This window comes from Salmo salar, unplaced genomic scaffold (genome assembly GCF_905237065.1).
Source record: "Salmo salar unplaced genomic scaffold, Ssal_v3.1, whole genome shotgun sequence".
NCBI lineage: Eukaryota > Metazoa > Chordata > Actinopteri > Salmoniformes > Salmonidae > Salmo > Salmo salar.
In genome coordinates, this window is record NW_025547453.1 from 177,708 (window position 1) to 200,389 (window position 22,682).

The window sequence follows — 22,682 nt, forward strand, 5'->3', positions numbered from 1 at the left end:
GTCTTGTGTGATTTCCCCTCCAGTTTTTTATTTCCCAGTGGTCAAGGAGTTATTGATCATTAATGATTCCATCAGTGACACCAGACATCAGCTCAGCCCAGAGGTCCAGCTCAGCACCTTGACCCTTAGTGACCTCTCGACAGACAGACAGACAGACAGACAGACAGACAGACAGACAGACAGCACCATTGTTACAACACTACACACACACACACTGCCATTGTTACAACACTACACACACACACACACTGCCATTGTTACAACACTACACACACACACACTGCCATTGTTACAACACTACACACACACACACACACACTGCCATTGTTACAACACTACACACACACACACCCATTGTTACAACACTACACACACAAACACACCCATTGTTACAACACTACACACACACACACACACACACACTCCCATTGATACAACACTACACACACACACACTCCCATTGTTACAACACTACACACACACACTCCCATTGATACAACACTACACACACACACACACACACACAGACATTGTTACAACACTACACACACACACACACATACACACACACACTCCCATTGTTACAACACTACACACACACACACTCCCATTGTTACAACACTACACACACACACACACACTCCCATTGTTACAACACTACACACACACACACACACACTCCCATTGTTACAACACTACACACACACACACACACTGCCATTGTTACAACACTCCCACACACACACACACACACACTCCCATTGTTACACCACTACACACACACACACACACACACACTCCCATTGTTACAACACTACACACACACACTCTGCCATTGTTACAACACTACACACACACACTCCCATTGTTACAACACTACACACACACACACACCCTCCCATTTTTACAACACTACAAACAAAGAATACAGAATACATGTTAGGAATATACTGTATATACTAGACCTATATAGTGCACCACCAGAACCCTGTGAGGCCTGGTCAAAAGTAGTGCACTACAATGGGCCCAGCGTCTTCCGGGTTTGGCCGGTGTAGGCCGTCATTGTAAATAAGATTTTGTTCTTAACTGACTCGCCTACTTAAATAAAGGTTAAATAAAATACAATTAAATGGAAATAGGGTTCCATTTGTGACATATTTTGTCTTCCTGTCATACAGTTAAATGGCCACTAGATGTCAGTGTTCAGCCAGTCTGGACCAGGGTGGCAGCAGAGAACTAACACTGATGAACCAGGCCTACGATGTAAAACTGTCCTTTATCAAGGTTATGATCCATTCATATCTAGTTCTGTATTCATGAAGAGTTTCAGAGTAGGAGTGCTGATCTAGGACCAGTTCAGTCTGTTAGATCATAATGAATAAGAGAGGAGGGCTGATCTAGGACCAGTTCAGTCTGTTAGATCATAATGAATAAGAGAGGAGGGCTGATCTAGGACCAGTTCAGTCTGTTAGATCATAATGAATAAGAGAGGAGGGCTGATCTAGGACCAGTTTAGTCTGGTAGATCATAATGAATAAGAGAGGAGTGCTGATCTAGGACCAGTTCAGTCTGTTAGATCATAATGAATAAGAGAGGAGTGCTGATCTAGGACCAGTTCAGTCTGTTAGATCATAATGAATAACAGAGGAGTGCTGATCTAGGACCAGTTCAGTCTGTTAGATCATTATGAATAAAGAGAGGAGTGCTGATCTAGGACCAGTTCAGTCTGTTAGATCATAATGAATAAGAGAGGAGTGCTGATCTAGGACCAGTTCAGTCTGTTAGATCATAATGAATAAGATGCATTGACAGGGGAGGGAACTGACCCCAGATCAGCACTCTGATGCTTGTTGAACACAGGGCACTGACTCTATATCAGTGGAGGAAACTTCTCCCTATTTCATACTGAAAGTTATGTGATGCTCAATGTGAGTTGTTCATTGAATGCAGATTTTTACATCTTAATAGATGCCATTTAACAGACACTTCAGCCAAAGCAACTAAGAGTCATGCATTTTACCTTCAGGTTGGTATCAGGAACTGAACCCACAATCCTGGCATTGTAAGCACCATGCAGTACCATCTGAGATACAGAGAACCAGCTATACACTGTTACACAATACACACATTAGTTTATACCATCTGAGATACAGAGAACCAGCTATACACTGTTACACAATACACACATTAGTTTATACCATCTGAGATACAGAGAACCAGCTATACACTGTTACACAATACACACATTAGTTTATACCATCTGAGATACAGAGAACCAGCTATACGCTGTTACACAATACACACATTAGTTTATACCATCTGAGATACAGAGAACCAGCTATACACTGTTACACAATACACACATTAGTTTATACCATCTGAGATACAGAGAACCAGCTATAAACTGTTACACAATACACACATTAGTTTATACCATCTGAGATACAGAGAACCAGCTATACACTGTTACACAATACACACATTAGTTTATACCATCTGAGATACAGAGAACCAGCTATACACTGTTACACAATACACACATTAGTTTATACCATCTGAGATACAGAGAACCAGCTATAAACTGTTACACAATACACACATTAGTTTATACCATCTGAGATACAGAGAACCAGCTATACACTGTTACACAATACACACATTAGTTTATACCATCTGAGATACAGAGAACCAGCTATACACTGTTACACAATACACACATTAGTTTATACCATCTGAGATACAGAGAACCAGCTATAAACTGTTACACAATACACACATTAGTTTATACCATCTGAGATACAGAGAACCAGCTATACACTGTTACACAATACACACATTAGTTTATACCATCTGAGATACAGAGAACCAGCTATACACTGTTACACAATACACACATTAGTTTATACCATCTGAGATACAGAGAACCAGCTATAAACTGTTACACAATACACACATTAGTTTATACCATCTGAGATACAGAGAACCAGCTATACACTGTTACACAATACACACATTAGTTTATACCATCTGAGATACAGAGAACCAGCTATACACTGTTACACAATACACACATTAGTTTATACCATCTGAGATACAGAGAACCAGCTATAAACTGTTACACAATACACACATTAGTTTATACCATCTGAGATACAGAGAACCAGCTATAAACTGTTACACAATACACACATTAGTTTATACCATCTGAGATACAGAGAACCAGCTATAAACTGTTACACAATACACACATTAGTTTATACCATCTGAGATACAGAGAACCAGCTATAAACTGTTACACAATACACACATTAGTTTATACCATCTGAGATACAGAGAACCAGCTATAAACTGTTACACAATACACACATTAGTTTATACCATCTGAGATACAGAGAACCAGCTATAAACTGTTACACAATACACACATTAGTTTATACCATCTGAGATACAGAGAACCAGCTATAAACTGTTACACAATACACACATTAGTTTATACCATCTGAGATACAGAGAACCAGCTATAAACTGTTACACAATACACACATTAGTTTATACCATCTGAGATACAGAGAACCAGCTATACACTGTTACACAATACACACATTAGTTTATACCATCTGAGATACAGAGAACCAGCTATAAACTGTTACACAATACACACATTAGTTTATACCATCTGAGATACAGAGAACCAGCTATACACTGTTACACAATACACACATTAGTTTATACCATCTGAGATACAGAGAACCAGCTATACACTGTTACACAATACACACATTAGTTTATACCATCTGAGATACAGAGAACCAGCTATACACTGTTACACAATACACACATTAGTTTATACCATCTGAGATACAGAGAACCAGCTATACACTGTTACACAATACACACATTAGTTTATACCATCTGAGATACAGAGAACCAGCTATACACTGTTACACAATACACACATTAGTTTATACCATCTGAGATACAGAGAACCAGCTATACACTGTTACACAATACACACATTAGTTTATACCATCTGAGATACAGAGAACCAGCTATAAACTGTTACACAATACACACATTAGTTTATACCATCTGAGATACAGAGAACCAGCTATAAACTGTTACACAATACACACATTAGTTTATACCATCTGAGATACAGAGAACCAGCTATACACTGTTACACAATACACACATTAGTTTATACCATCTGAGATACAGAGAACCAGCTATACACTGTTACACAATACACACATTAGTTTATACCATCTGAGATACAGAGAACCAGCTATAAACTGTTACACAATACACACATTAGTTTATACCATCTGAGATACAGAGAACCAGCTATACACTGTTACACAATACACACATTAGTTTATACCATCTGAGATACAGAGAACCAGCTATACACTGTTACACAATACACACATTAGTTTATACCATCTGAGATACAGAGAACCAGCTATAAACTGTTACACAATACACACATTAGTTTATACCATCTGAGATACAGAGAACCAGCTATACACTGTTACACAATACACACATTAGTTTATACCATCTGAGATACAGAGAACCAGCTATAAACTGTTACACAATACACACATTAGTTTATACCATCTGAGATACAGAGAACCAGCTATAAACTGTTACACAATACACACATTAGTTTATACCATCTGAGATACAGAGAACCAGCTATAAACTGTTACACAATACACACATTAGTTTATACCATCTGAGATACAGAGAACCAGCTATAAACTGTTACACAATACACACATTAGTTTATACCATCTGAGATACAGAGAACCAGCTATAAACTGTTACACAATACACACATTAGTTTATACCATCTGAGATACAGAGAACCAGCTATAAACTGTTACACAATACACACATTAGTTTATACCATCTGAGATACAGAGAACCAGCTATACACTGTTACACAATACACACATTAGTTTATACCATCTGAGATACAGAGAACCAGCTATACGCTGTTACACAATACACACATTAGTTTATACCATCTGAGATACAGAGAACCAGCTATACACTGTTACACAATACACACATTAGTTTATACCATCTGAGATACAGAGAACCAGCTATAAACTGTTACACAATACACACATTAGTTTATACCATCTGAGATACAGAGAACCAGCTATAAACTGTTACACAATACACACATTAGTTTATACCATCTGAGATACAGAGAACCAGCTATAAACTGTTACACAATACACACATTAGTTTATACCATCTGAGATACAGAGAACCAGCTATAAACTGTTACACAATACACACATTAGTTTTACCATCTGAGATACAGAGAACCAGCTATAAACTGTTACACAATACACACATTAGTTTATACCATCTGAGATACAGAGAACCAGCTATAAACTGTTACACAATACACACATTAGTTTATACCATCTGAGATACAGAGAACCAGCTATACGCTGTTACACAATACACACATTAGTTTTACCATCTGAGATACAGAGAACCAGCTATAAACTGTTACACAATACACACATTAGTTTTTACCATCTGAGATACAGAGAACCAGCTATAAACTGTTACACAATACACACATTAGTTTATACCATCTGAGATACAGAGAACCAGCTATAAACTGTTACACAATACACACATTAGTTTATACCATCTGAGATACAGAGAACCAGCTATAAACTGTTACACAATACACACATTAGTTTTACCATCTGAGATACAGAGAACCAGCTATAAACTGTTACACAATACACACATTAGTTTTACCATCTGAGATACAGAGAACCAGCTATAAACTGTTACACAATACACACATTAGTTTTACCATCTGAGATACAGAGAACCAGCTATAAACTGTTACACAATACACACATTAGTTTTACCATCTGAGATACAGAGAACCAGCTATAAACTGTTACACAATACACACATTAGTTTTACCATCTGAGATACAGAGAACCAGCTATAAACTGTTACACAATACACACATTAGTTTTACCATCTGAGATACAGAGAACCAGCTATAAACTGTTACACAATACACACATTAGTTTTACCATCTGAGATACAGAGAACCAGCTATAAACTGTTACACAATACACACATTAGTTTATACCATCTGAGATACAGAGAACCAGCTATAAACTGTTACACAATACACACATTAGTTTTACCATCTGAGATACAGAGAACCAGCTATAAGCTGTTACACAATACACACATTAGTTTTACCATCTGAGATACAGAGAACCAGCTATAAACTGTTACACAATACACACATTAGTTTTACCATCTGAGATACAGAGAACCAGCTATAAACTGTTACACAATACACACATTAGTTTTTACCAACTTGTGTGACCAGACTAAAAAGAGAATTAATGTAATTCTAATGCCACTATAGTGGAGAGAATATCAACTAAATGTAGTACTGTATCTTTACATAGTTCACATGGAGAGAATATCAACTAAATGTAGTACTGTATCTTTATATAGTTCACATGGAGAGAATATCAACTAAATGTAGTACTGTATCTTTATATAGTTCACATGGAGAGAATATCAACTAAATGTAGTACTGTATCTTTATATAGTTCACATGGAGAGAATATCAACTAAATGTAGTACTGTGTCTTTATATAGTTCACATGGAGAGAATATCAACTAAATGTAGTACTGTATCTTTATATAGTTCACATGGAGAGAATATCAACTAAATGTAGTACTGTATCTTTACATAGTTCACATGGAGAGAACATCAACTAAATGTAGTACTGTATCTTTATATAGTTCACATGGTGAAGAGACTTGCAGGACAACAGGCCCAGGTATCCTGCCAGCTAGTGGAAACCTGTTGTCTTTTCCAATATCACACTGGCCAGAATCCTCAGGGTCCATCCCTGACTATAACCAATCTGTGTTGTCATGTAAAACTACTGTCCTGGCCTTTATAATGAGCAGCCTCTTCTCCTACAAGCAGCCAGCATCTGTTTCTCCAACACGGGAGGGTGTTCCACCCCTCCACCCCCCTGCCTGTCCCGTCAGAAAACTGTCAGAAACCGTTTCAGGGAAGCTCATCTGCCTGCTCGTCATCCTCACCAGGGTCTTGACCTGACTGCAGTTTGGCGTCGTAACCGACTTCAGTGGTAAATGCTCACCTTCCATGTCCACTGGAGAAGTGTTCTCTTCATGGATGAATCCCGACTTCAACTGTACCGGGCAGATGGCAGACAGCGTGAATGGTGTTGGTGGCGGTGGGGTTGTGGTGCCAACCAACACGATAGTATTGTCGTGCCATTCATCCACCACCGTCACCTCGTGTTTCAGCATGATAATGCATGACCCCATGTCTCAATAGTCTGTACACAATTCCTGGAAGTTGAAAATATCCCAGTTCTTCCATGGAGAGAAAGGAGAGAGAGAGAGAGAGAGAGAGAGAGAGAGGCAGAGACAGAGAGGAGGAGTAGTTTTACCTTGAAGAATGGGCAAACATGCCAGTGGCTGGATGTGCCAAGCTTATAGAAACATACCCCAAGAGACTTGCAGCTGTAATTGCTGCAAAAGGTGTCTCTACAATGTATTGACTTTGGGGGGTGAATAGTTTTGCACGCTCAAGTTTTCTGTTTTTTTGTCTTATTTCTTGTTTGTTTCTTAATAAAAAATATTTTGCAACTTCCAAGTGGTAGGCATGTTGTGTAAATCAAATGATACAACCCCCCAAAACATCAATTTTAATTCCAGGTTGTAATGCAACAAAATAGGAAAAATGCCAAGGGGATGAATACTTTTGCAAGGCACTGTAAGCCATACAACTTTACAACCGGTCTAATTTCTGCCAAACAAAATGTTAAACATGGCGATGTTGCTCTCATGGTCTCAATAAAGGTGTTCAATAATTAGTTACATGTCATGATTTATGCACTTCTTCATTCTGTTACAGTTCACCCCAAACACTGTTACAACTAACCCAGAACATGGGGTTTATTGTAACACATTGTAACACATTGTAACACTCCTTGTATTTAAGACAACACCAAGCACTGTTACAACTAACCCAGAACATGGGGTTTATTGTAACACATTGTAACACATTGTAACACTCCTTGTATTTAAGACAACACCAAGCACTGTTACAACTAACCCAGAACATGGGGTTTATTGTAACACATTGTAACACTCCTTGTAGTTAAGACAACACCAAGCATTTCCAGTCTGATTTACATACATAATAACCACCTCCATTTGGAAAGGACAGATGGAGGTTGTTTGTATCGAGGTGAAAGTGTAACAACCATCCCCGGTCTCCCCTAAACCTCCACTACAGTACTAAGATATGTATCAGTGGGGATTAAGAAGTGACTATACGCAATGCCCACTGAAAAACATGTGGTTAAACAGAGTATACCTGAGTATACCTTCCACTACACCACTGGTGTAGGCTACATTTAAAGAAATATACTTTTAATAAAATACAAATATATGTTATTGGAATTAGTAAATATAGTCTCAAAACTTAAATGTGTCTCTTGTGCAGGGCAACGTGTTTAATACAGAGTACTGATGACTCCTTACTCAACCCTCTCCATTCACTGTAATGTAATACACAGTATATGGGAAACTGATTGGCTGGTAGAGAGACAGCTTTTCTACCTGTCTCAGCTAAGGTGGGATGGAAATACTCAGTAGGGTCTCTACTAACCAGATATGGTTAGTTTTGGAGTAGAGACCGGTAGGAGCACCAGATTCAGCTGCCCTGCGAGCGGGAAAAGCCATACTGTTGCCATTTTGAAGCATTTCATGTGTCTGAATGTACAAACTGCCTCCCTGTTGGACCAGAGAGCAAATCAAGTGCACTATAGTTTCACCGCTGGCCAATGGGATGGCTCAGATTACTGTAACGGCATAAAACAAAGGTTTAAAACCAGGACAAGGGGAAACTGTCAACAATACAGCAAATAGCTGCTGTTTTTATGAGGAAGTTCATGTTCAAGGTAGCCTAGTGGTTAAAGCATAGGACTATTAACTGAAAGGTTGCAAGATCAAATCCCTGAGCTGACAAGGTAAAAATCTGTCGTTCTTCCCCTGAACAAGGCAGTTAGCCCACTGTTCCTAGGCTGTCATTGAAAATAAGATTTTGTTCTTATCTGACTTGCCTAGTTAAATAAAGGTTAAAAAAACCTACTCAGTCAACAGTTTTAGAAGCCATAAAATGAGCGTTCTTCCTATTTCCCCTCAGCGCTACAACAATGAGCAGGAAAGTGTCTCTATAGGCTTCTGACCATCAGATGCAGGCACCATCAGCCCTGTAAAATAAAAATAAAAAGCTAATTATTTAAATGTATGCTCACTCAGCTGTGCCTCACAAGTAATACAACTAATACTGGTGTAATCATATAGCCTACCTCAACTTTAAAATATGGCATGAACAATGTATCGGCAGAGTAATTCAAGCTAAGCTAATATGTGGTGTGTGGTGTAGAGTAGGTCAGAAGGCTAAACTGGACAACCTTTACTGAAACTTCAGCCTGTATTAAACTGAAACTACCTAATAAAACTATGGTGGAGCCTCAAACACACTTCAGTGCAGGATGTTTATTTACATAGTGATTCAGAAAGAAAACTGTACTGCCACTAAAGTATACATTATGGGGACAGCTAAACAGTGCTTCCCCATCAACAGCTCAATGAAAAAGGTTCCCCCTTGAACTGAGAGGCTCCCCACTGTTCCCCGGGCACCGAAGGGGCTCCGCACCTCTCTGATTCAGAGGGGTTAAATGCAGAAGACACATTTCAGTTGAATGCATTCAGTTGTACTGACTAGGTATCCCCCTTTCCCTTTTGCAGGGGAAGCCCCCTCCCATCAGAACATACAAAACTCATGAAATAAGCCATTACAAACATGAAAGACTACATTTCCACTCAGCTAAACATATCATGAATTATCTTAAATTAACCTTTGCAATCGGTTTATCATAATACTATATAGCACAATATAATACATTTGCATAAACCCATCATTACTAACATGGTGTCTTCCAATACAGCCATTCACATGAACGCGCAATTCTGGACAGGCACTACAAAGCCAGCCTGACTGTGGTAGCTCTGGTCCTTGGTGTGGAAAAGGGAGAGGAGGACCGTGTGATGACAGAAGCAGAAATGTCATTTGAAGTTGAAAGCGCGTCGAGTACAGTTAGCGAGAAAGATGAGTGGACAACAGTGAAGTCCATGAATGGAACAAAAAGGACTAACATATTGTGTAAAATGAGTCTGATGAATCGTTGCTTGTTGGAGAACGTTCCTCATTGGATAAGGATGTTTAGTTGGTAAACCCTTTTGAAGTCAGGAGGATGGTGAAGAAGGTGCTGGGAATTGTGGATGCAGTCAAAGTAACCAGGAGTGGTATGGTGTTGATATGGTGTAGTCATAGTAACCAGGAGTGGTATGGTGTTGATATTGTGTAGTCATAGTAACCAGGAGTGGTATGGTGTTGATATTGTGTAGTCATAGTAACCAGGAGTGGTATGGTGTTGATATTGTGTAGTCATAGTAACCAGGAGTGGTATGGTGTTGATATGGTGTAGTCATAGTAACCAGGAGTGGAATGGTGTTGATATGGTGTAGTCATAGTAACCAGGAGTGGAATGGTGTTGATATGGTGTAGTCATAGTAACCAGGAGTGGTATGGTGTAAATATTGTGTATATATAAAAAGCAAAAGGAACATGCATTGTGGCTCGTGAGTTTATCGACACATGAAGTGAACAGTTTGATATTCGGAGCAGCCACCGGTAAAAGGTGTTTCTCTGGCGTCCCGTTGGACATTGATGATTAATATCTGAGACATTAAATTCCAGGAGTAGTTAATGTACGTCTCTTGACCCGTATGGAGAATGTAGCTGTTTATCTGTATTATTGACCCCTATGGAGAATGTAGCTGTTTATCTGTATTATTGACCCCTATGGTGAATGTAGCTGTTTATCTGTATTATTGACCCCTATGGAGAATGTAGCTGTTTATCTGTATTATTGACCCCTATGGAGAATGTAGCTGTTTATCTGTATTATTGACCCCTATGGAGAATGTAGCTGTTTATCTGTATTATTGACCCCTATGGAGAATGTAGCTGTTTATCTGTAATATTGACCCTATGGAGAATGTAGCTGTTTATCTGTATTATTGACCCCTATGGAGAATGTAGCTGTTTATCTGTATTATTGACCCGTATGGAGAATGTAGCTGTTTATCTGTGTTATTGACCCCTATGGAGAATGTAGCTGTTTATCTGTATTATTGACCCGTATGGAATGGAGAATGTAGCTGTTTATCTGTATTATTGACCTCTATGGAGAATGTAGCTGTTTATCTGTATTATTGACCCCTATGGAGAATGTAGCTGTTTATCTGTATTATTGACCCGTATGGAGAATGTAGCTGTTTATCTGTATTATTGACCCCTATGGAGAATGTAGCTGTTTATCTGTATTATTGACCCCTATGGAGAATGTAGCTGTTTATCTGTATTATTGACCCCTATGGAGAATGTAGCTGTTTATCTGTATTATTGACCCTATGGAGAATGTAGCTGTTTATCTGTATTATTGACCCCTATGGAGAATGTAGCTGTTTATCTGTATTATTGACCCCTATGGAGAATGTAGCTGTTTATCTGTATTATTGACCCCTAAGGAGAATGGGGGAAAAGGAGCAGAGTTTATCTGTATTATTGGTGTTTGATGAGTATTTACCACCCTATGATAAGTTGGGATATATAAGATATGCCATAAGAGCGTTTGTGTAAAAAGTGAAAGCAGTTGGTCTGTGTCAAGTGTTTTCAGACTGAAGGAATATGTTCTAGAAGTGTCTGTGAATGTAAAATGTTGTAACTGTGGTAGGGATCATATTTCTGAATTCCCAGAATGCCCTGTGAGGGTGAAAGAGGTTGAGGAGTCAAGGATCAGGGCTGTACAGCAAGTCTCCTATGTGGAGGTGGTGAAGAGAGTTGAAGGGAAAAGAGGCCACAGTTCTGAAGAAGATATGGAGGTGGATGTACCACAACCAGTTGTAAATGTTATACGTCAATCAAGTGATCTGGATACACTTATTGAGGAAAAGGTGGATTTTGTAGCATTTACAGCCACAGTTATTCATTGTACTGTACATTATTATAACTGCAGCAGAGAAGTTTTTGGGCCTCCAAGACTTACGGCAGAAGCACTTCAAGGACTACTGTCACCAGGAAATGTCCCTCCATCACAGGATCCCTCTGAGCCTGTGTAGGGACCTGATTAAAATAGAAAAGCAGGTTGATTTACTTTAATTAACATGATACTTTGTATGGAATTTGTTATTTTATTTATATGATTACATGTTTATCCTTTTTGGAGACGTATTATCCACCTGAACAGTAGGTGGCGGAATGCACATATAATTGTTGCGAACGTAATTATACCATAGAAGAAGAAGCTCGCGTCCTTATTCCAGCAAACCCGAAAGTTACAGAGACGGAGAGGGACAGAAACAATCAAACAGCGCTACTCCACAACATTACTAAGTACAATAAACATCACATGAATCAAACATGAATGCTTGTCTGCCTATTCCTTATACCATATTGTTACTGAAGGATGGTAATAATAATGTGTGTATTGTATGAACTGAGATGCTAAATGAACTGTGTCGACACATTGCTAACGGAGCTGAAAACGGAGCAGGGAGGAGGTGTGTTAGTTTACCAAATGCTGTCCGCGGCCAGTGACTGACTTCTCCGGCAGACGGTGACAGTCAGGTAAATAGCTTTTTTTTGTCTTAAAGGGACAGTGTTGTATTTTGGGACACACTTGCGTAAGCTTGCATCAAACACAACAGCATTTTCAGTCACCTCCTTGCCTGAAGGAGAAGTGGATAAACAAGTTAATGTCAAGCCCTGCATGTTTCTTTCAGAAGTCTCATGGAATGTAGGCCTATATTAAACACCACACATTGGCTGCTACTGTAGGCTGAATGATAGAACAACTGTTTCCATGTTAAAATGTTATGGGAAGCATTTTCTCCATTGTTTTTGATGGTAGGTCACTCTGGTAGGCCTACATTATGATCAAATAGCCACAGTAGCCTACTTGTCCACTGTTAACTGTAACTTAAAGGGGGTACAGCCTCAGTGTTCACAGTAAACGCACACTGGAAGTTGCACAGAATTTTCACAATGTTCAAGTTTGCGCTCAGCAGACCTGAAATCTGCTCAGTCCCGGAAAAAGTTAGAGGAACATTGGTGATGGTGTCATGCATCTGACTGTTGTATATTCAGTGTGTCAATGATTGATTGTATCTGTCTCTATGTAAATGAATGAGAGTATATATTATATATTATATTGGTGTTATGTTAGAGTAGGAGAAGGGAGGGGTGTAGAAGCTAGAGGTCTGTGATCTGAGTCAAGATCAACAGGTCCTCAACACTATATGTCAGGAAGAGAGAGAGAGAGAGAATGAGAGAGAGAGAGATGGAAGAGAGAATGAGAGAGAGGGAGATGGAAGAGAGAGAGATGAGCAGAGGGACAGGGAGGAGAGGAGGGGTGGGGAGAGAGAGAGGAGGGGGTGGGGAGGGTGAGAGATAAAGGGAGGGAGGTGTCAAAAGAGATGGACTGACATAGTAACATACAGTCAACTGAATATAGTCAACCAGTAACGTCTTCCACTATTTGCCCAGCTCAGCTTGACCCTGACCTATGGAACTGAATGATTGAGAAAACAAAAATAGATGAAAGCAAATATATTAAATTATACACTGCTCAAAAAAATAAAGGGAACACTTAAACAACACATCCTAGATCTAAATGAAAGAAATAATCTTATTAAATACTTTTTTCTTTACATAGTTGAATGTGCTGATGTAACAGTATAGGTTCCGTCCCTCTCTTCGCCCCAACCCGGGCTCGAACCAGGGACCCTTGCACACATCAACAACTGACACCCCACGAAGCATCGTTACCCATCGCGCCACAAAAGCCGCGGCCCTTGCGACGCAAGCGGAAACCCTACTTCAAGTCTCAGAGCGAGTGACGTGACCGATTGAAATGCTACTAGCGCGCACCACCGCTAACTAACTAGCCATTTCACATCGGTTACACTGACAACAAAATCACACAAAAATAATCAATGGAAATCCAATTTTTCAACCCATGGAGGTCTGGATTTGGAGTCACACTCAAAATTAAAGTGGAAAACCACACTACAGGCTGATCCAACTTTGATGTAATGTCCTTAAAACAAGTCAAAATGAGGCTCAGTAGTGTGTGTGGCCTCCACGTGCCTGTATGACCTCCCTACAACGCCTGGGCATGCTCCTGATGAGGTGGCGGATGGTCTCCTGAGGGATCTCCTGCAAGACCTGGACTAAAGCATCCGCCAACTCCTGGACAGTCTGTGGTGCAACGTGGCGTTGGTGGATGGAGCGAGACATGATGTCCCAGATGTGCTCAATTGGATTCAGGTCTGGGGAACGGGCGGGCCAGTCCATAGCATCAATGCCTTCCTCTTGCAGGAACTGCTGACACACTCCAGCCACATGAGGTCTAGCATTGTCTTGCATTAGGAGGAACCCAGGGCCAACCGCACCAGCATATGGTCTCACAAGGGGTCTGAGGATCTCATCTCGGTACCTAATGGCAGTCAGGCTACCTCTGGCGAGCACATGGAGGGCTGTGCGGCCCCCCAAAGAAATGCCACCCCACACCATGACTGACCCACCGCCAAACCGGTCATGCTGGAGGATGTTGCAGGCAGCAGAATGTTCTCCACGGCGTCTCCAGACTCTGTCACGTCTGTCACATGTGCTCAGTGTGAACCTGCTTTCATCTGTGAAGAGCACAGGGCGCCAGTGGCGAATTTGCCAATCTTGGTGTTCTCTGGCAAATGCCAAACGTCCTGCACGGTGTTGGGCTGTAAGCACAACCCCCACCTGTGGACATCGGGCCCTCATACCACCCTCATGGAGTCTGTTTCTGACCGTTTGATCAGACACATGTACATTTGTGGCCTGCTGGAGGTTATTTTGCAGGGCTCTGGCAGTGCTCCTCCTGCTCCTCCTTGCACAAAGGCGGAGGTAGCGGTCCTGCTGCTGGGTTGTTGCCCTCCTACAGCCTCCTCCACGTCTCCTGATGTACTGGCCTGTCTCCTGGTAGCGCCTCCATGCTCTGGACACTACGCTGACAGACACAGCAAACCTTCTTGCCACAGCTCGCATTGATGTGACATCCTGGATGAGCTGCACTACCTGAGCCACTTGTGTGGGTTGTAGACTCCGTCTCATGCTACCACTATAGTGAAAGCACCGCCAGCATTCAAAAGTGACCAAAACATCAGCCAGGAAGCATAGGAACTGAGAAGTGGTCTTTGGTCCCCACCTGCAGAACCACTCCTTTATTGGGGGTGTCTTGCTAATTGCCTATAATTTCCACCTGTTGTCTATTCCATTTGCACAACAGCATGTGAAATTTATTGTCAATCAGTGTTGCTTCCTAAGTGGACAGTTTGATTTCACAGAAGTGTGATTGACTTGGAGTTACATTGTGTTGTTTAAGTGTTCCCTTTATTTTTTTGAGCAGTATATATAAACTCATCTGTAAAGAGATGTTCATCTTTCCACATTGTAACTTTTGTGGTGAGGTCTTGTTGAGAAATGTCACACCATTTCTCAGTGCTCAATGTCACAACACTGTTTCTCAAAAGAACCACAACCATTTGTCCTGTTCATCTCTCACAGCTTAGTTCAGTCTACTAAATAACAGGATATGGAGAAACAGCATTTGGCTGTGAGTCCAGAACCATGAGTCAGTCATGTAGACAAAGGGGAAGTGTTCTAGCAGAGGGAGCAGGTCTCATCAGTACATCATGTGACTTTAGTTAAATACATAGATACACTGGATAAACATTATAACAGACTTTAATTAAATACATAGATTCACTGGATAAACATTATAACAGACTTTAATTAAATATATAGATACACTGGATAAACATTATAACAGACTAATTAAATACATAGTTACACTGGATAAACATTGTTTCAGACTAATTAAATACATAGTTACACTGGATAAACATTATAACAGACTAATTAAATACATAGATACACTGGATAAACATTATAACAGACTAATTAAATACATAGATACACTGGATAAACATTATAACAGACTTTAATTAAATACATAGATTCACTGGATAAACATTATAACAGACTAATTAAATACATAGTTACACTGGATAAACATTGTTTCAGACTAATTAAATACATAGTTACACTGGATAAACATTATAACAGACTAATTAAATACATAGATACACTGGATAAACATTATTACAGAATAATTAAATACATAGATACACTGGATAAACATTATTACAGACTAATTAAATACATAGATACACTGGATAAACATTATAACAGACTTGAATGAAATACATAGATACACTGGATAATCATTATAACAGACTAATTAAATACATAGATACACTGGATAAACATTATAACAGACTAATTAAATACATAGATACACTGGATAAACATTATTACAGACTAATTGCATTAGACTACAGTACAACATTACTAAATGATAACAACGTAGCCTTGTGACCAGCTAGTAGTTGGTTGATATGGGGTGCAGTTAACTAGCGTCGTTGTTATTTGTTGGGTCCCTTGACTAAATCATGTTATTTTTGACTTGGTAAAATAAGCTAATGGTTTTGTACTCTCTCACTAGATAGAATTATGTGGTTTGGTGGCAGATTTTCAACAGAAAATAGACAGATACAGTATATCATCAGCAATTGTCAATCAGATGAGATGCACAGCGAACCCATATTGAATTTCATTCATTTATAAATGTGTAGACTAATTATTGTTAATATTCCAGGTTTCAGGCCGTCCAATCACAACCCTGAAGCCCCCTGTCCCCAGCAGGAAAGACCAGGAAAAAGTGTTAGCTGAAGGTACAACTTCCTATTGAGGAAATGTAAGACAACTCAATGTCATATTTAGAGTTACTGACATGAATAGAAGCATATACAAACAATCTATCACATGTATTTTATAAAGCCCCTTTTACATCAGCAGTTGTCACAAAGAGCTTATACAGATACCCAGCCTATAACCCCAAAGAGCAAGCAATGCAGACGTAGAAGCACAGTGGCTAGGAAAGTCTCCCTAGAAAGGCAGGAACCTAGGAAGAAACCTAGAGAGGAACCAGGCTCTGAGGGGTGGCCAGTCTTCTGGCTGTGCTGGTGGAGATGATAAAAGACTACAGCCATTTAGACAGATGACCAGCAGTGTCAAATAATAGAGGTTTATAGAGGGTGCAATAGTTCAGCACCTCAGGAGTAAATGCCAGTTGGCTCTTCATAGCTGAGCGTTTAGAGGTTGAGACAGTAGGTCAGGTAGCGAGAGACAGGATCAAACAGCGGGTCTGGGACAAGGTAGTACCTCTGGTGAGCCTTGAGCAGGTCAGGGTTCCATAGCTGCAGACAGAAACAGCAGAGACTGGATCAGCAGCACGACCAGGTGGACTGGAGACAGGGACAGACAGGAGTCGTCAGGCCAGGTAGTCCTGAGGCAGGGTCCTAGATCTCATGTCATTCAGTAATACATGTCCTTTGATCTCCTTTTTACTGGACACTGTTGATAGCCAATTTTCCCAAGCTAATCACTGATTGGCCGACTACAAGGATGTGGTCAGGTTGAGACTTCTGAGTCATAATAACACAGAACACACACATCAGATTGCAAGGGCAAGTACAATACGTGAGTTACTTGATGTGGAATAGAGTTCCATGTAGTCATGGCTCTATGTAGTACTGTGCTCCTCCCATAGTCTGTTCTGTTTAGGTTGGTGTGTAGTCAAGGCTTTGTCATTAAAATGATATTGTGCCTATTTTTCAGATCTGCCCACCTGCTCAGTGGGTGACAGGTCTTTCCACCAAGCTGTTCCAGGCCTGGAGTGGCATGCTGGAACTTCCAGAGGCTTCTACACCTGAAGCATTGTGATGTGGTCCAGGTAATTATCAAACACACGTATACACACTCACTCAATCACTCTCTGTTTTGTTGTATAATTATTTTAACTTGTGAAAATTGTGCCTCTCTCTTTTAGATCTGCCAGCCCCAGCAGTTCAGCTGCAGTCTCAGCAGTCCTCTGCTGTGGTCTTTCATTTGGGTGGCTGACAAGGAAAAATAAAACACAACACACACATTATCCACAATGTAAATACATTGTAATTACTTGTTTATTTCATGTTTGCTGCATTTTATTTGAGGATTAGAGAGATCTACTCCTTCATATCCATTCTTAATATCTACATAATTACTCTCCATATCTATCAAATCAAAGGGTGATTGATAATATTGTAAAAGACTATGGCTTAATGTTTACAGTCTGAGGAAATTCTGTGCTTTTTTCTGAGTTGAAAACATGTGTTGGTTCCACTTTTCTGGGCTCCGTTATTTACAAATAAGGAAAACTTCAAATGTGAATATATAAAATGAAGATATTAGAATACAGCCGTAGACAGAAGTCAAAGATCAACATACAACTGATGTCTCTCCTGAGTTCTGCCCCGAACAAAAGAAAGACAGGATCTTATATAGATCACCCCTTATGGTGTCAAACCCTGTATGTGCAGCTAAAATAACAAGTTATTCTTAACACAAGGTTTCTGAGAACCGGTCTCAGCAGTATGTAAATCTGCCCTTGTTTCAGAGAAAAACAGAAGCTGTCTCTCTGTGTCTCTCTGTGTCTCGCTGTCATCCACAGTCCCTTTTCTCACCTCTTCTCACAGACGCAGGGCTGCGGGTTTTGGCAGAGAGCTACACACAGAGAGGCCTCAATATTCAGCTATACAGTGAGTATAAGTACAATGGCACGTCAGCAAATGAATAACAACATAATCAATGGTGGGGGTCTTTAGAAGACCCCCAAATCAACTTTAACCCTTCACATGCCTCCCTCTCACACACACATTAGACCCAATGTAAATAAATTGTAATAACTTGTTTATTTTATTTGAGGAAAATATCTGTAGTAAAGTACAATCACAGTAAAAGCAATGTCTTTGGTTTATTGGATATTTCTCTGAATACAATGTGTGACCAGAAGGAAGTCGGCAGACCTGCAACCCCTGGACTGTGTGGGTTTTGTCATCTGGAGCTGAAAAATAGAGAGATGGGAGGAAGAGTGGAGTTTAAAGGTTTATCATTAATAACAGACACAATTCTAGAATTAATTCATATTAGAATATATTACATAATGTTTCTGGAACATGCTTAATCCTGACATTGTCAAGGCCATACAAATATTGTATACCAAACAATTAAAAATTTAAAATTTTACATGACATATCCATTTATATGATATCCACATTTGTGGCTATTGATGATATCTGTGTTTTCTGTGAAAAAGAAGGTGAGAATCTGTCCCACTTGTTCTTTAATGTAAATTTGTGTCAGAATTCTGGGAAAACTTTGCAAAATACTTATTTACCATTATGAACACGACCCATGTTTTTGACATGAAAGATATATGTTCCTATTGCAATGATAACAAGACCATTGAAATGATTGTGAATTTTTTTATTCTTGTTGCCAAATAGTTTATACACAGACAAAAATTCTATACCAAAATTACACATTTTTCTGATTGAATTTAACTATTTTATTAAAACATTAACCCCAGTGAATAACAACAAGAATAACATTTTCCTGAATCATTCTAGATTTTTCAGAGTGATTACAATAGCACTAGAATTGTTTATTTTTTTATTACTTCATTGATATTGTTTGTATGTTTTAGTATTTTCTCGTTAATAGCTGCGTTCTGTTTTATATGATGTGTCGTGTCTTTGGGGTACGATTAAACTGAAGACAGGTTTATCAATTAACTCCCTGTAATTATTATCACGCAATTAAACTGATTAATCGTTTAATTGTAATTAACTAGGAGATCGGGGCACCAAGGACAATATTCAGATAACAAAGTTATAATTTTCCTAATATAACTTTCCTGTATTATAATATTATATTCTATTATAGTATAGGCCGATTATCTTCTGGTTTAAATGGTGTATTTTACCTCGAGTCCAGTCTCATTCCAAACGTCGTAAATTGTTGTATCTGCACGAATCCAGTCTTTACTAAAATCATCCATACATCAATTGTCTTAAAATCATTTATTTACTACACTAAGTAATTAACAGAAAACATACAAACAGTAATTATTGTCACAAAGGATTGGTATAGTAATGTGCCCTAATGGCTAACAGGCATGGCAGGTCTGTTAGACAATGGGTCATAAACGGTCAGCTGAGAAGGTACACAGAGTTCATTAATATTAACAATTGACAATTGAAGGCTCGCTCATTCGGGAACAATTGCAATCAATATATATTTACGCTCATGTGTCGTCGTTCTTTGTTGGAACGTCGTTCTGTGGAGAGTTTTGTCTCTCTCTCTCTCTCTCGGTTAGAATGGATCTTTCAGAGCGACATTCATTAATGTGGTCATAGAATGGATGTTTCGTTGGTCTTCGCGTTCGATGATATAATTTACTTAGCTGCAGACTAATAATTAATATCAAAGACTTGTTCTTATTCTGTCGGTCTCGATAGTCTAAAAGTTAACCATGTGGTGTAGTTCACTTTCAGTAGAGGAATTGGATGGTAAAACCTATTGGCCATGGAGTGGAGGCCTGGTCTAAAGAAATGTAAATCAGGGAGTGTTTTATAGTGCCCATAGAACAGCTTGTCAAATGACGCCTGGTCCTGTATGTGTCCCTGGGGGCGTGCCTATGACTGAGTTAGACTTGGTTACAGAAATACAATTCTATCACATTAACATCAGTACATAGCATCTCAATGTATTACAAAAGCTTTATCCTTATTAATACATTCTATACAACCATTATGATGCAAGTCTCAAGCTGAGGCTATTATATAAACAGTTTTATGGTAATATGGCTATATTGTCTCTTCTGAGTATCACAAAATTGTACCAAGCGGACCAGTTCATAGCTGGATTCTTCACCAATCTTCCACACCTTCTCCAGAACACAAATGTCGCTTGGCTCCCCAATTCTGTGCGTTGGAAGAATTTCCTGTGTCTCTCTATGGGCCATGTGGCCAGAGACTCTCCTGGAATTTTACCACTCCTTCACACAGGGACTGGGTGGGGGAAGGTAGGTTGGGAGATGGTGCAAAAGGGGAGGGGGTCAACTGTCCTCCCTGTACCAAAAGAGGCCAACGTCATGACATACCACCCCTGGTGGTTTGGATCTTGTTTATCCTGCAAGTTACAAATCAACATAAAATCATGACCACGTGATGTCCCATTGGTAGATCATCGTTGCAGTCCTCTCTGGTAGTTGAACTTGGTAGGCTCTCTGAAAGCGGAGCCGTCCACCACAAGGATGGGCAGTTGATGTCCGGTTGGTGATCGCCGTTGCGGTCTCCTCTAGTGGTGTACCTTGGTAGGTTCCCTGGAAGCTGTAAAGTACCCCAGGAAGGGCCAGGGGATGTCCTGGTTGGTGATCGCCGTTACGGTCCCCCCCTCTGGTGGTTTACCTTGGTAGTCTCTCTGACAGCGGGCATGCCGCCACAAGGATAGGCCGTGGGTGGCCGGATTTGGGGTCACCGTTGCGGACCCGTCGTCCAGACTGGAAGATCTGGGCAGTAACTTAGGTAGATGTTAACAACGCACACACACTCATGAACTATATATAATTACATTCATTCCCCAATGAGCGGCGTTGTGGCACTAAGTGATGGTTGTATGGGGACTTTGTTTAACCTCTATGGGCTAGGTGGGACGCAAGCGTCCCACCCGTGGTGCACTCCATCAACAGCAGGTGCATTTCAAGAGCGGCAAATTTGAATCCAAATAAATGTCAAAATTCAAATTTTTCAAACATACAACTATTTTACACCCTTTGAAAGATAAACATCTCCTTAATCTAACCACGTTTTACGATTTCAAAAAGGTTTTACGGCGAAAGCATAAATTTAGAGTATGTTAGGACAGTACATTTACAAGAGTTGTGTGTAATGTTTTGTCAATTCAAAGACAGGGTCACCAAAACCATAAAACCAGCTAAAATGATGCACTAACCTTTTACAATCTCCATCAGATGACACTCCTAGGACATTATGTTAGACAATGCATGAATTTTTAGTTCTATCAAGTTCATATTTATATCCAAAAAGAGCGTTTTACTATGGCATTGATGTTGAGGAAATCGTTTCCCTCCAATAACCGGCAGTCAAGTCAGCACCACAAATTAAATAATTAAAATTAGAAAACATTGGTAAAATATTATATTGTCATTTAAAGAATTATAGATTTATTTTTTTATCCAGCCGTGCAAATACTGCCCCCTAGCCCCAACAGGTTAAGGCTCTATCACTTCCTAAGTGTCAAAGGAACTGAACCGAAAAGGAATGAAAGCATAAACAAAAATTATACAAAATATAGTTCTCACACAAGAAAAATCATCTAATTGGACTGTATTCTATATACGTCCAATGTTCTGGCAAAATGATTATCATGGCATTGTCTCTAATGCCATATCTAGGGTTTTTCCTACTTGGTGTGTTGCTTAGGCGCTATCCTAAGT

General features: G+C 39.7%; 1 long non-coding RNA gene across 5 annotated transcripts; it reads left to right on the top strand.

Annotated features, from left to right (window-relative positions):
• The first annotated feature begins 12,501 nt into the window (after positions 1 to 12,501).
• Positions 12,502 to 19,980, top strand: LOC106594469 (uncharacterized). 5 transcript variants are annotated; one of them, XR_006762888.1, is made up of 6 exons: positions 12,506 to 12,814; positions 16,941 to 17,016; positions 17,963 to 18,077; positions 18,174 to 18,283; positions 18,859 to 18,921; positions 19,173 to 19,971. It is a non-coding gene; the product is annotated as an uncharacterized lncRNA (long non-coding RNA). The 5 variants fall into 5 exon arrangements; XR_006762887.1 differs by having other exon boundaries at positions 12,502 to 12,814; positions 18,174 to 18,921; positions 19,173 to 19,980; XR_006762889.1 differs by lacking the exon at positions 19,173 to 19,971 and having other exon boundaries at positions 12,529 to 12,580; positions 12,726 to 12,814; positions 18,174 to 19,131.
• Positions 19,981 to 22,682: the final 2,702 nt, after the last annotated feature.